General features: G+C 40.2%; 1 long non-coding RNA gene across 1 annotated transcript in view; it reads right to left on the bottom strand.

Moving 5' to 3' along the window:
* Positions 1 to 234: 234 nt before the first annotated feature.
* The window catches only part of LOC145345524 (uncharacterized), a 32,716-nt gene continuing 19,757 nt past the window's right edge, over positions 235 to 13,193 (bottom strand). The window contains exon 3 of the long non-coding RNA XR_013887077.1: positions 235 to 550. This is a non-coding gene — a long non-coding RNA (uncharacterized LOC145345524). The remainder of the gene's footprint in view (positions 551 to 13,193) is intronic.

The following is a 13,193-nucleotide window of genomic DNA, read 5'->3' as shown; positions in this document are numbered from 1 at the left end:
GCTCTGATTGTATGAAACTAAATTAACCTTCTGAGTTAATCCTAACTTGAGTTTGCTGTGGGGTTATTGGTAAAAGTAGGATCACACAAAAGCAAAAAGGTTAGGGAACAATTCATGATTGTTTATTCTTAACAAAAAAAGGAAATTTCAATGACTTCTATTTACAGAAAAGTTCTAAGAGGAAAACAGTGCTGTTTGAACTGACTCTCCCCACCCCCTCACCCCCACCTCCTAACCACAACATGTGACCAGCATACACAAGAATGCAAAACAGAAAAAGCTACAGGGTGGAGGAGATGGAATTGATAAGAGTTGAAGTCTGTAAGAAAAACATAAATTTATGTTCTGATGTTCCTTGTTGGTCTTGAAATTCCAATGGTGTTGCGGATAATGTAGGCTGGTTGTTCATTTGCAGGCAGTCCTGTTTAAAGCTATAATCATATCTTTTTCCAAAATAGATGCTGCGGTACTTGAAGTTCCTTTCAATCAAAATTGTCTATCACGTAATGTATTCCAAACACAACAGAAAAAGGGTCCAAATTTGAGAATGCTGGTGAGAGAGAAAGAGATGATGTTATGTTCTGTAGTCTACTTCTAGATGTAATTGGTGCCTTCTGGAGACTCCTCTTTTGCTGTAACAAACAGACAAGTTTATCACAGATGGGGTTCTGATCAAGCGACAGCTGCCTATTGGTACGCAATGGAGAGCAATCCATATTTATAAAGGAGTTTTGATCACTCATTGTCAAAGCTATCAAATACCATCAGAACATATAGGAGATCCTAAGCACCCTCCTTGCATAATGTGTTATGTTAGTCTTTCTCTGTTCCTGGCGGTTGAAACCTGGTGGCCTATTGTCCTTAGATTCGGAAAGAATTCAGACCAAGGTATGTGTGAATCTCATCAGGGAACTGCTTAGACGTGCCCCCGGTAATCTTGATACAGAGATAGGGTATTATAATTTGGAAGAATGGATTTTGGTGAAGAAGCAGATCCTGATGTGAATTCTGGAATGCTTTTAAAGCAATCTGTTAACATTGGGATATAGTGGAAATGAAATTTATCTTTAGAATGTTGGGTTGACTCAGCAGCTGTGGTGGAATTTGCCAAAGTTCTCAAAATGTGAACAGAGCAGGCTATTGGATGTGAATTGATCTGGAGTCTCCTCAGTGATATGGAAGTTCATAATAAAACTATTTTTTAACAGTTTATTGTTACAGAACATCAACAAGGCAGGGAAAACCGTAAGGAACTGCTGTGCTATTGTAAAACATTTAGTTAACATGGCATGCCAGATGTATGTAATCTACTGAGTGTCCCTTTCACTTGTTCCATATGATTCTATTTGTAAAGAAGCCTTTAATATAATACCTTATCAAAGTCTAGGTGGTGGCTGTCTGGAACACACTGTCAGTGGAGGAGGTGGAAGTAGGCGTATCAGCAACATTCAAAGCGTATCTTGATAGGCATAAGAACAGGAGGCAACCAGAGGGATAGAAACCACATATTGGCACAGGCTTGGTGGGCGAAGGGCCTGTTCCTATGCTGGATTGTTCTTTGTTCTTTGAAAAAATCTACTGGATTATCCTCATCTGCCAGCGTGGTGAATCCTTCAACAAAATTCTACCAAATTGCTAAAATGTTACTTTCTTTTTTGGAAGCTTAATTGGGTGCCCCTGATATAGTACTTCTATAATGCATCATTCTGGTATATTACCAATTGTTGGCATCTTACAGTGGGATTATAGTCGCCTGCATCTGCCTTGTCCCATTTTTATTTTCTTTGAAGTTTTTTTTATTCATTCATGGGATATGGGCACTGCTAATGAGGCAAGCATGCCAGCATTTATTGCCCATCCTTAATCGCCTCTGAGAATGTGTGGTGAGCTGCCTTGTTAAACTGCTGCAGTTTTAAAAATTGTGACCGTTACCCTCTTGTCAATCGACGAAAACACTCTCAGGTGCCAGTGCCCTATCTAAGATATGGCTAAGGGACTCACGTCATCTACTCTGATAGCAAGACATGTCCTCAGGTTTCTTAGTCTTTCTGAAATGATATCCTCATTCAAAATAGACAAGTTCATGAAAGAAAAGTATAAAGATCTGCTGAATGGCTGAGATGAACTCGATGAAATGGAAGGACTCATGTGGAATATCAATAACAGCACAGCTGGGTCAGATTCTGCTCTGTATATTCTATGTAGTTCTATTTTAATATTAACAATTTTATCACAAACAGCATCATTTGATGCTATTAATTGAACATCATCAGGAATGAGGACTGATGAAAAGTATTCATTTAGAATCTCTATCATTCTATGAGCACTATTTAATCTGACCTTGAGCGTCCTTTAATAACCAGAAAGAGTCTGTAATAGTCCATTGAGTCTTCACATAGCTGAAAAAGCTTTTCCCATTTCTTTCACAGTTTCATTAACATTTAAGATGGTCTAATGGCTGCCATCTTTTGTTAACTGTTAATGGCATTAATCTTTGATTATATTCTTTATGTAACTTATATATTTACAAGAATATTTATATTTGATTTATTTTGTGCATGACTAGCTAATCGCTTTGATTTCTTCTAACCACACACTGTTTATTTGAACATGGGGATGTACATGTTTCTATGGCCAAAATCTTCTGTGACAGTGATTTGCATGGGATGGCTGACCACATGCAATCTTGCGCTGTGCAGCTCATTAAATACTTATCTACAAGGAGCTTGCCAATTCTCACAACAGGAAATCACCATCCCTACCTTTTCCTTCAACGTTTGAAGGTCTGGGCACCAGATTTAAATGACATCCAAACATGATGTGGAGATGCCAGCATTGGACTGGGGTTTTATAAATTGTATATTATTTTGTAAATTGAATTTGTGCCCTTATATGCCCAGTTTGTGAACAAAACTCCCATTCACCTGATGAAGGAGCATCGCTCTGAAAGATTGTGGCTTGTGCTACCAAATAAACCTGCTGGACTTTAACCTGGTGTTGTGAGACTTCTTACTGTGACATCCAAACAGGCTGCTCTATTCCCTCCAAATTTGACCAGCATCTCTCTGCACCATACTTCCTCACTAACTCTTCCTCCCTTCCTTGGTCACCCTCCATGCAACTTGCCCCCACCCAATCTCTAGCATAGGCTAGCTTTACAGATACTCCTCAAATAGGACAATGCAATGGCAACATGCCATTAATCATGGAAGAAGTCTACCTGTCCAGGTGCATGCCACTTATGTACAATCGTAAAAGCGCACATTCTAATTTCTCTCTGATGTGGAGTTTGGCCGGGCACCTTAATTGCAGCAAGTTGGCCTCTTAATGAGCAAGCATGACACTAATGAATAATGCAGTCATAATTCCAGAGCCCTGACTAATGCTCTGGGGACAAGGCTCAAATCCCAGCATGGCAGCTAGTGGAATTATGATTCAATTAATAATCAGGAATTGAAAACCTAGCCTCCGTTATGGTGACCATGAAATCATTGTTGATAGTTGTAAAAACACCATCTGGTTCACTGATGTCTTTTGGGGTAGGAAATCTGCCATCCTTACCTGAACTGGCCTGCATGTGACTTCAGAGCCACAGCAATGTAGTTGACTGTTAACTGTCTTCAGAAATGGTATGGCAAACCACTCAGTTCTCAGGCAATTAGGAATTAGATAACAAATGCTGACATTGCCAGCAATGCCCACATCCCTGAAAGAATATATAAAATGTAATTGAAGTTGCCCTATTAAAATCTAGAATTGAAGGTGCATTTTCAAATTCTGTGATCCTACCAGACAATTGAAATTTTACAGTATTGTTGACATGATTGGAAAAGCACAAAAGCGCCTGGACTAATGTTTTTTTGCTGAAATAAACAATAGTTGGTCATTGCTGTTTATGGAATTTTGCTGTGTAGCAAATGCCTCCTGTATTTCAAAAAAATCAATTCTGACAGGATTTGGGATACAACGTAAATCCAAGCTTTTGTTTAACAATGTCATGATGCCCTCATCCTGTGTTAGAAGATAATAGGTTCAGAGCTTGATTTTTAAATTAGGCTGACACTTCAGTGCAGGACTGAAGGAATCCTGCATTATGGGAGGTTTTGGCCTCTCAGGTGAAGATAATATGGCCCATCTTCAAGGCACCTCAATAAAAGTGATCAATATTTATCCCCCAATGAACATCATTGAAAGAGATTAACTGGGAAATGGAGATATTCTGGGTAGGTACAGATAGAAATGAGGCAAAACGAGGATGAACGACCATCCCTTATTTTATGCGATTGTCCTGTAATTGAGTGCACAGTAATGTGTTCCATGTTGCAGGTATCCTAGGCAATATTTTACACATCATTTGGAACATTCAATCCTGCACATATATAGAAGATGCTTTTCACTCTTTCACAGAGCTGGCAATCCCCACCCCCCCACCCCCCAAACTTCCGCCCTTCCCATTCATCTCCCTATGTCCACACAGGTCAACAACCTCTTCCCCCTCCACTCTCATGACTCTGGCAGTAAGCCTACACTCCACTGCCCTCGCAACTCTGGCAGCACTCCATCCCTCATCCCACTGTAACAGATCCCATGCTAGATTGTCCCATATTTTTCTCTACCAGAGTTGGTCACCCTGTGCAAAATATCAGCCTGATCCTATTGAGTGATGGAGAAGGTCCATTGGGCAGCACGATGACACAGTAGTTAGCAATATTCCCTCACAGCACCAGGGACTCTGGTTTGATTCTCAGTGTTGGTCACTGTCTATGTTGAGTTTGCACATTCTCCTTGTGTCTGTGTGGGTTTCCTCCAGGTGCTCCAGTTTCCTCCCACAGTCCAAAGATGTGCAAGTTAGGTGAAATTGGCCATGCAAATCTGTCCGTTGGTGTTAGGCGGAATTAGCTAGGGTAAATGCATAGGGTTATGGGGGTAGGCCCTGGGTGGGTTTGTGTTCAGTGCAGACTCGATGGGCTGAATGGCTTCCTTCTGCACTGTAGGGATTCTATGAAAGACTATTTGGCCTTTTCCAGCTCATATGTTTTTACATCCAAAAGAGGTCTTTTTCTTTTTTGTATTAACAATATATGTAGTGATGATAAGGCAATTTATGTTCTGTACCAACCCATCGTGAGAATCAAAAAAACATACTCCCTATTTACAGTGATAAAAACATTTAAGTCTGTTCAAACAAGTTAGAAATGTGACTTTTACACTGAGTAGACTGAATGAATAACGGGGTATTAAATTGACCCATTTATATGAACAAGGAACAGATTAGCATTTGTGAAGGTGAGAAAATGGGTCAGTAACTTACTGTTTAAGTGTGATTTGTATGTGTGGATTGTAACACCACACAATTAAATTGAAAGTGATGTGATAATAATAGTATCGGCCTAATAGAACAAGCTTGCCTCAAAATTAATATTTGCTTTTCGTAAGTTACTCCTTTACTAATATATGCTTTTCACAGATAAGAGCTGATGTGTTTAATGCTGATTTGCATTACCAGTTTGCTCTGAAGAGCAGTTCAAAAGGCTAACAAAAGAACAATATAAACTGAGGTGACATTTCTGCCTCCAGAGGCACTGTGTACCATACGAAGAAGTAGGTTTAAGTTGTGTTTCTTGATGCTTCCAAAGTCAATATAAACACAGGAGGATAACCCACCAAAGATGGAGGTGGCTGTTTTTTAGACCTCAAATTGATCACTGTCATTCTCATGTTTGAATCTCTTCATCATTTTGCCCCATTTATTTTGGAAATGTTACCCAATCCCTCAAGCCTGAGAACTTTTCATTACTCTGACTTGGATTTCCTCTGCATCCTCTCTCTTGATCCTGTGATTGACGATTGACAGCCATGCTTTTTTCAATTTAAGACCCAGGCTCTGGAATTCAATTTCTGAACCCCACCCACCTCTCCACTTCCATCCCCTCTTTTTAAGATCCTCTTTAAAATGCAGTTCTTTGACCAAGCTGTTGGATACGATTCCTAATATCTCCATCTTTGACTTGGTTTCCATGTTTGTTGATGACACATTTAAAGGACCTTGTGATGTTTTTCTACATTGAAGGTGCTGTATATGGTTTTAATGCAATCCGTTGTAACTCAACAACACTTACATTCTCTGTATATTTTCTTCATGGAGTGCTTGTTGAATTTCTCGGCCAACTGCTGTTAAAACAGTAAAGTGCCAGACTGTGAAAGTATGATTAGTGTCATTCTGAATTTGTGAGGTTACGCTCAGCACTGACAGAGTTCGGACAAACTGGAAAAGGGTAGCATATTAATTTTTATTCTGAAAGACAAAGAACACTAGTTTGCTGCTATAAGCTACTCCAATTGTTTTGTATGGATAAATATTAGATTTTACAATAAAGCCATTACATATCATGGTGTCACAGCTAGTATGCCAGAGGAAGAAACTGATGGAAACAGAACATAAGAATCCTACATTTTCCGGAAGATTAAACAATTAAAATTTAATAATTAGGATGGAAAATCTGGAATTAAGAACCTGTTGATGACCATGAAACCATTGTTGGTTGTCGGAAAAACCCATCCGGTTCACTAATGTCTTTAGGGAAGGAAATCTGCTGTCCTTACCTGGTCTGGCCTACATGTGACTCCAGATCCACAGCAGTGTGACTGACTCTCAGCTATCTTCTGAAACGGTCAGGCAATCCACTCAATCACTCAACCCACAGCATGTGGACTGCAAAAAGGCCAGCTGATAGCCAAGTTCCGCACACATGAGGATGACCTTGACCAGGATCTTGAGTTCATGTCACATTATCTGTAACACCCATGATTTGCCTCTGCTTGCAACATCTCACTTACTGTCCTGTCTGGAGACAATACACAGCTCTTTAACCTATGCTTAATGCTATCTCCACTCACATTGTCTGCACCTTTAAGACTTGATTAGGTGTAAAGACTCGCATTCTAATCAGTATTCTGTAAACTGTATGTGCCTTTATGTGCTCTGTTTGTGATCAGAACTCCCCACTCACCTGACGAAGGAGCAGCGCTCCGAAAGCTAGTGGCGTTTACTACCAAATAAGCCTGTTGGACTTTAACCTGATGCTGTGAGACTTTTTACTGTGTTTACCCCAGTCCAACGTTGGCATTTCCACATCAAGGCATATCAAGAAGGCAGCTCATCACCACCTTCTCAAGAACAACTAGGAATGGGCAATAAACGCTGGCCAGCCAGCAACACCCTTGTCCCATGAATGAATTTTAAAAAATTACAAGTACATCATGGTTGTAATTCAGTATTAGTGTTTTCGTTTTAGTTTAAGCATTAAAACATTTGTTGTTTTCCTTTCAAGGATTATTTCTTTATTCTTTCTGTTAGATTGCTCAAACCACACCTTGCCTATGCCTCTCACGATCCCAATTTATAACAAAGTACTCGGCAATATAAAAGATTAGATTCATTGAGTCACTCTAAAATACTTTTCCTTTGCTCACAAAGGTTCCTGATTAATAAGGGAATCAGGGGTTATGGGAAAAGGCAGGAGAATGGGGATGAGAAAAATATCAGCCATGATTGAATGGCGGAGCAGACTTGATAGGTTGAGTGGCCTAATTCTACTTCTATGTCTTATGGTCTTAAAGCATTTTGCCTTCACGCTGCACTTCCCCCAATAGCCAGCAGGAATTGGAACATAAGTGAAGAATGATGGTAGTGGGGTGGTGGGTTATTGGGGGACTGTAATGCAGAATTTCCCTGTATATTAGTACCCTGACATGCTACGTCAATAAAGTACCACAAAATGAGACCTAACATAATTAAATTTGGCAGACACTGTAATGTTAACTTCACCCACAGCTTTAATCTGCAACAATAACAATGATTCTTAACAAATAATTTTAAGAATACCATAATTACTTTAAAGGTAATATCAAATTTACCCAATTATATTGATAACATACAACTGATCTATCACCATACAGTACAAGCTCTTTCATTCACATATCTCAGTTCATTTAAAACATATTTTTTAACTTTACGCCCAGTGCATCCTTTCAGTGAGCCTTAAACTGCTTTCAACAAGATGCCATTAATAGGTTCAAACTCACATTTATTCTTAATGGAAGAGCACAATGCATCCAACACCATGCCCTGAGGGATGAACATCTCCTGGTGCAGGCAGCTTCTGGAACTTTTGCAAAAGATTCTGGGTCAGCCTCGCCTATCAAGCTTTCCTTGTTATATTGATCATAAACGTGATTTATTTTTTCTTTGCTAATCCACACTTCAATTATAATGCCAGTTTTGAGGGTATTTTTGACTCTGAAGGTAGCTAACCAGAACAACCCATTGTGATAGCACATTCCTTTCCCACTTGCATCTTTATTACACTCTAGGTGAGCCTCAATTAAAAACCTGTTAGTCTGTAGGTGGGCACACCTTCCTCAACTGAGCCATCAGACAATAATGTCAAGTCACAATTTATGCTATCCAAATGCATTTACTGTGCAAACTGTCATGAAGAGGATGCTCTAACACAGCGGACTTCCCAGTCTGCTAGTAGTATCAATTATAACAATCTAAAAATGGATCATTTTTCAGTTATAATCAGAAAAAAAAACTAAAATAGGACAGTTTTAGATGCTGCTGACTACATCATCTGAATGAAAAGCATGAATATCTTTAAGATAGCAACATTTATAAACAAATGTGTGTTATCAACAGTAAAATAGTTTAGAGACTGCCTGACTGGAGTTAAAATTCAGCAATAATCATTGCTTCCAGCGAAAACCTAGGCAAAGTAGCTTCAATTCGGCAATGGATGTAAATGCAATATGGCCAGTAAAGAGTCCTGCAACTTTACTGGAAGATATCTTTGTGCCACAATTATTTTCAGTTGATAGGTTTTGTTCCTCACACCACGTCATGATGCTTACCTCGAGGAGACACGAGGAGCCAGTATCTCAGGAAGGTACTGTTTGGAACATTGAAATCCATTTCATAATCCTTCAAAATCTGTCTACCTTTGAAATTCGAATGAGATTACAATGAATTGCAAGCGGAGCCATTTCCAGAGGAGGTGGTGGGAGCAGATTCTATAACAAAGTTCAAGAGGCATCTGGATAGATGCATGAATATGCAGGGCATAGAGGGATATGGATCACATTGAGGCGAGAAAATATTAGATTATAGAGGTATCTGTGTTGGCACAGACATGGTGGGCCAAAGGGCCTGTTCCTGTGCTGTACCGTTCTTTGTGAGCAACATAATTTTCCTTGAAAACTGAAAAAGCGTAATGGCATAACCTTTCATAACTTTACTGTTGCTCATTTGAAATGTCTATCCTAAGGTGTTGAACTTTTACAAAGTCAAACTCTGCAGCTTCTATTGTTACAACATTGCCTGCCAATAATTTTGGTTCATTTCTTCATGATTTGATCATCAGTAGACTGCAAGACCAAATGGGTGTGTGTTTCTGGGAATCTCTCCATCATAAACCAAGCAGATATTTTCTGCGTTTGTTTTCCCAAAGGGCCAGGACTCCTGGATCTCATGCATCCTTTTTTAAAATCTTCTCCGCAGCTATTCAGTGGGCTTAGAACACAGAGTCTAGAGGGAATGTAACAGACCAAGTATTAGCTGGTCATTGTGTGGAATGCTTTTCTAACCTGGAACAAAGCCATACATTCTTTAAGATATCAAGTGTTAAGAAATGGTATGACTTTGTCATTCAGGGATAATCAAGTAGTGATTAGAATCTGTTGCTGTTGGTGTCTTTGCACTCGGTCCCAGACAGTTCAAATCTCTGTAAAGGTTTCATCCTGACCTTTTCCTCCCATTGCAATGCAGAGACTTAACAAATGCATTATTGAGTGAAAATGATGATAAACAAGGGTGACAGTTCTGGAGTTCTGGGACTAAAGACAAAACAAATACTGGAAAAATTGCATATATTCATCATAAATACATTTTCCAAGTAAAATATACATGACTGTAACTGCGACATTCACAAAAGGAAAATAATTCTTTGGCATGTTGGAAGACTTTTATGGGGAGGCAAAATAATGGTTTGACATGATACTTTATTACATTATTTTAGCTGAAAACCTGAAAATGTAATCACAGAAAATGAAGCCATTGATTTCAATCAATCTTCTAGGATCCGTCAAGATACTTTTAAGCCATTTGCTCTGTTCCTTGGGATGCACAGCACAGAACAAAAGTTTTTGTCATCAGTTGTGGCTTGGCTGGTGGAAGTCTTACCTCTGATTCACATGGCTGTGAATCAGATTCCAAGCAACAGCACAAAAACAAATCATTATACTGTTGTTAGTAGGAATTTGTTTTGCGTAAATTATCTGTTGCATTTGCTATACAGATTTACAGTAATCAGCTTCATAAGTGTTTCATTGATTGTAAAGTGCTTTGGAACATTTGATGGTCATGGGAAGTGCAAGATAAATATAAGCCTTTCTTACAGTCTTTAGCTTCAGATCCAGCAGAAAACTTTTCCCTTGTTCTTTCAATGTTTCAGGTGAAGTCAGTTTTCAGAGTTGTGAATTACAGTACAGAACAATCTTTACATCTGATGCCATCAAGCTTTTATATATTTCAGTGCCAAATGCTGCAATAATGAATCATATGGTGACAATCAAGCCAAGTTAAAGGAGAAAGAAAGTCGATAAGGTTCCAGTTTCAAGCTTAGGGTTTACGATTTGAGGCCTGCCTGCACCCACTCCCATCGATGCAACTGCTATGCTGCCTCCTCACAAGTGATTTCTTTGTGTAGTCCATATTGCTGGCTGGGTATACACACAGTAAAAAGTCTGACAACACCAGGTTTTAGTCCAACCTATTTATTTGATAATATTCTCACAAGCTTTCGAGGGGTTACCCTCTTCGTCAGGTGAATGGAGAGTTCTGGCCTCAGACAGAGCATATAAAGCACAGACAGTTTAGAGATTACTGATTAAAATGCGAATCCTTACACCTAACCTGCTGTCTGAGGCCAGAACTCTCCATTCACCTGACGAAGAGGGTAACCCCTCGAAAGCTTGTGAGAATATTATCAAATAAATAGGTTGGACTAAAACCTGGTGTTGTCAGACTTTTTACTGTGTTTACACCAGTCCAACGCCGGCATACCCACATCATGGGTATACACACAACATGGAGCATGGTAGGATATCATCTATTCTAGCTAGCCTCCCACTTTTAAAGACAGCCTGTCCCACTTAAAAGGAAAGCTGTATGGCATCGTAATAGTTGCAGCTGACTGATATTTTGATGAATAGAAGTGGAGCACCAGGTCAGAGAGAGAGCTTTATGGTTTACAAAATCAGGAGGCTTTTATCATGGAGAAGAGACAGCACTTTGGCTTCGAGGACCAGGAGACACTCAAAGGATTTGTTCAAAGAAGAATAGATGACCAGGGAAGTCAGGAGGGCTGGCCACGAGGAGCTAGCATCAGAGCTGAAAGTATATTGACGACATGCAAGTGGTCAGGGTTACTAGATGCACCGACATATTGTATTTCCTAATAACCAACCTTTCATGCTTCTCAATGCACTGCAACCCATTTACTCAGCCATTCCTAGCACTTAAGACATTACATTTACAAACTCCACCTCATCCTGATATATCTTCCAACAGTACCAGGCCAACACTTGCCCTTTGCTGCCTCCACACACCTCTGGCTATTCAGCTATGGCAGGTATATCATCCCAACACACTGCAACACAATTACTGACATTCCATCTTCTCTCTTATGGAACAAGTTTGCCCTCAATGGAAGGGAGCAGTGGAGAACCAGTGGCACACCTTCATCTCCTGTATCTAACAGAGTAAGTGGTGCACTGCATCATGGAGTCACCTGCAACAGAGTCCATAGCAGCTAGCAATGCCAACAGCACTCTGGACGATGGCATGTTACTGCCTTATCCCACTCCTAACTCCCACTTACCTACATCCTGCTATCTTTCTTGATGAACAACCTGCAGATGGTATGGCCATAGACCTCTTATTTCAAATACCACAAACCACTCCCATCACCCTGATTCAGCCCAATCTTCTCCTTCTGGTTTTGTGATTTCAGATACCCAAGCACTGTTGACTGATCAGCCACATCTACCCTAGGAGAAAGAATCATAGAATCACTGAATCCCTACTGTGCAGAAGGAGGCCATTTGGCTTATCGAATCTGATCTGACTCTCTGATAGAGCATCTTATCCAGATCTTAGCCCCATAAACCCAGATATTTACCCCACTAATCTCCCTAATCTATACATCTTGGGACACGAGGGACCAATCTACCTAACCTGCATATCTTTGGACGTGGGAGGAAACTGGAGTAACTGAAGGAAATGCGCACAGACACTGGGAGAATATACAAACTCCACACAGACAGTCACCCAAGGCTAGAATTGAACTCAGGTCCCTAGCTCTGTGAAGCAGCAATGCTAACAACTGTGCCACCCAGAATGAGACTGCTGCACCTTATCTCCAAGGAAGAAGCACTGTCATTGATCAGACGCTCATAATCACCAACCCAAAGACTGACACAGCATGATGATTTAGGAACTGCTTTAGAGTTGGGATCTATGTGGTGAGTTATTGGGCAAAAATGGACTGCAGCCAGGTCAGAGGAAAGATAGTTCATGTGTTAGCTTCCCAGTAGGTGTGGAGCTCTGAGACAAGGGAATCAGATGTGATTAATGTGGCTGCATGCAAAAGAACCTTGATGAATATACATACTGAGATGTTTGCACTTAGGCAGACTTGAAAGATAGCTCCTGTCACTTCCAAGCAGCATGGAAGAGTTCATCTCCAACATGACTGAGGGCACTGCATGAGGTTTGGAGCCCAAACTTTCCAGCAGGTAAGAGTGGTTAACTCTATGACAGCACAAGTAGATTCACCTGTTTACTTGTAGAAGATTTTCACTGTTTCTTCATTGCGGTGTTAATGTGTGCCTACTTGTGACGCTAATAAATAAACTTAAACTTAATAAAGCATCTGTTGGCCACTGTCTCAGCTTCTACCTTTGGAAGCCACCTAATGTCTCAGTCCTATAGTGGAAGCTCAGACGGAGACTATGCAATCCATGTTTGATGCCATCGTGGCTGCAGATGTAAGTGTTGAAAGAGTGTCCAGCAGGTCTCACAGCAGTCCAGCTACCTTCCTGTAACTCTATTACCAGGATTGCTGAGCTGCTGA

Source organism: Carcharhinus amblyrhynchos, chromosome 7 (assembly GCF_965287045.1).
Source record: "Carcharhinus amblyrhynchos chromosome 7, sCarAmb.v2.hapA, whole genome shotgun sequence".
NCBI lineage: Eukaryota > Metazoa > Chordata > Chondrichthyes > Carcharhiniformes > Carcharhinidae > Carcharhinus > Carcharhinus amblyrhynchos.
Note: the sequence above shows the minus strand (reverse complement) of the source record. Positions and strands in the feature narration are given on the sequence as shown.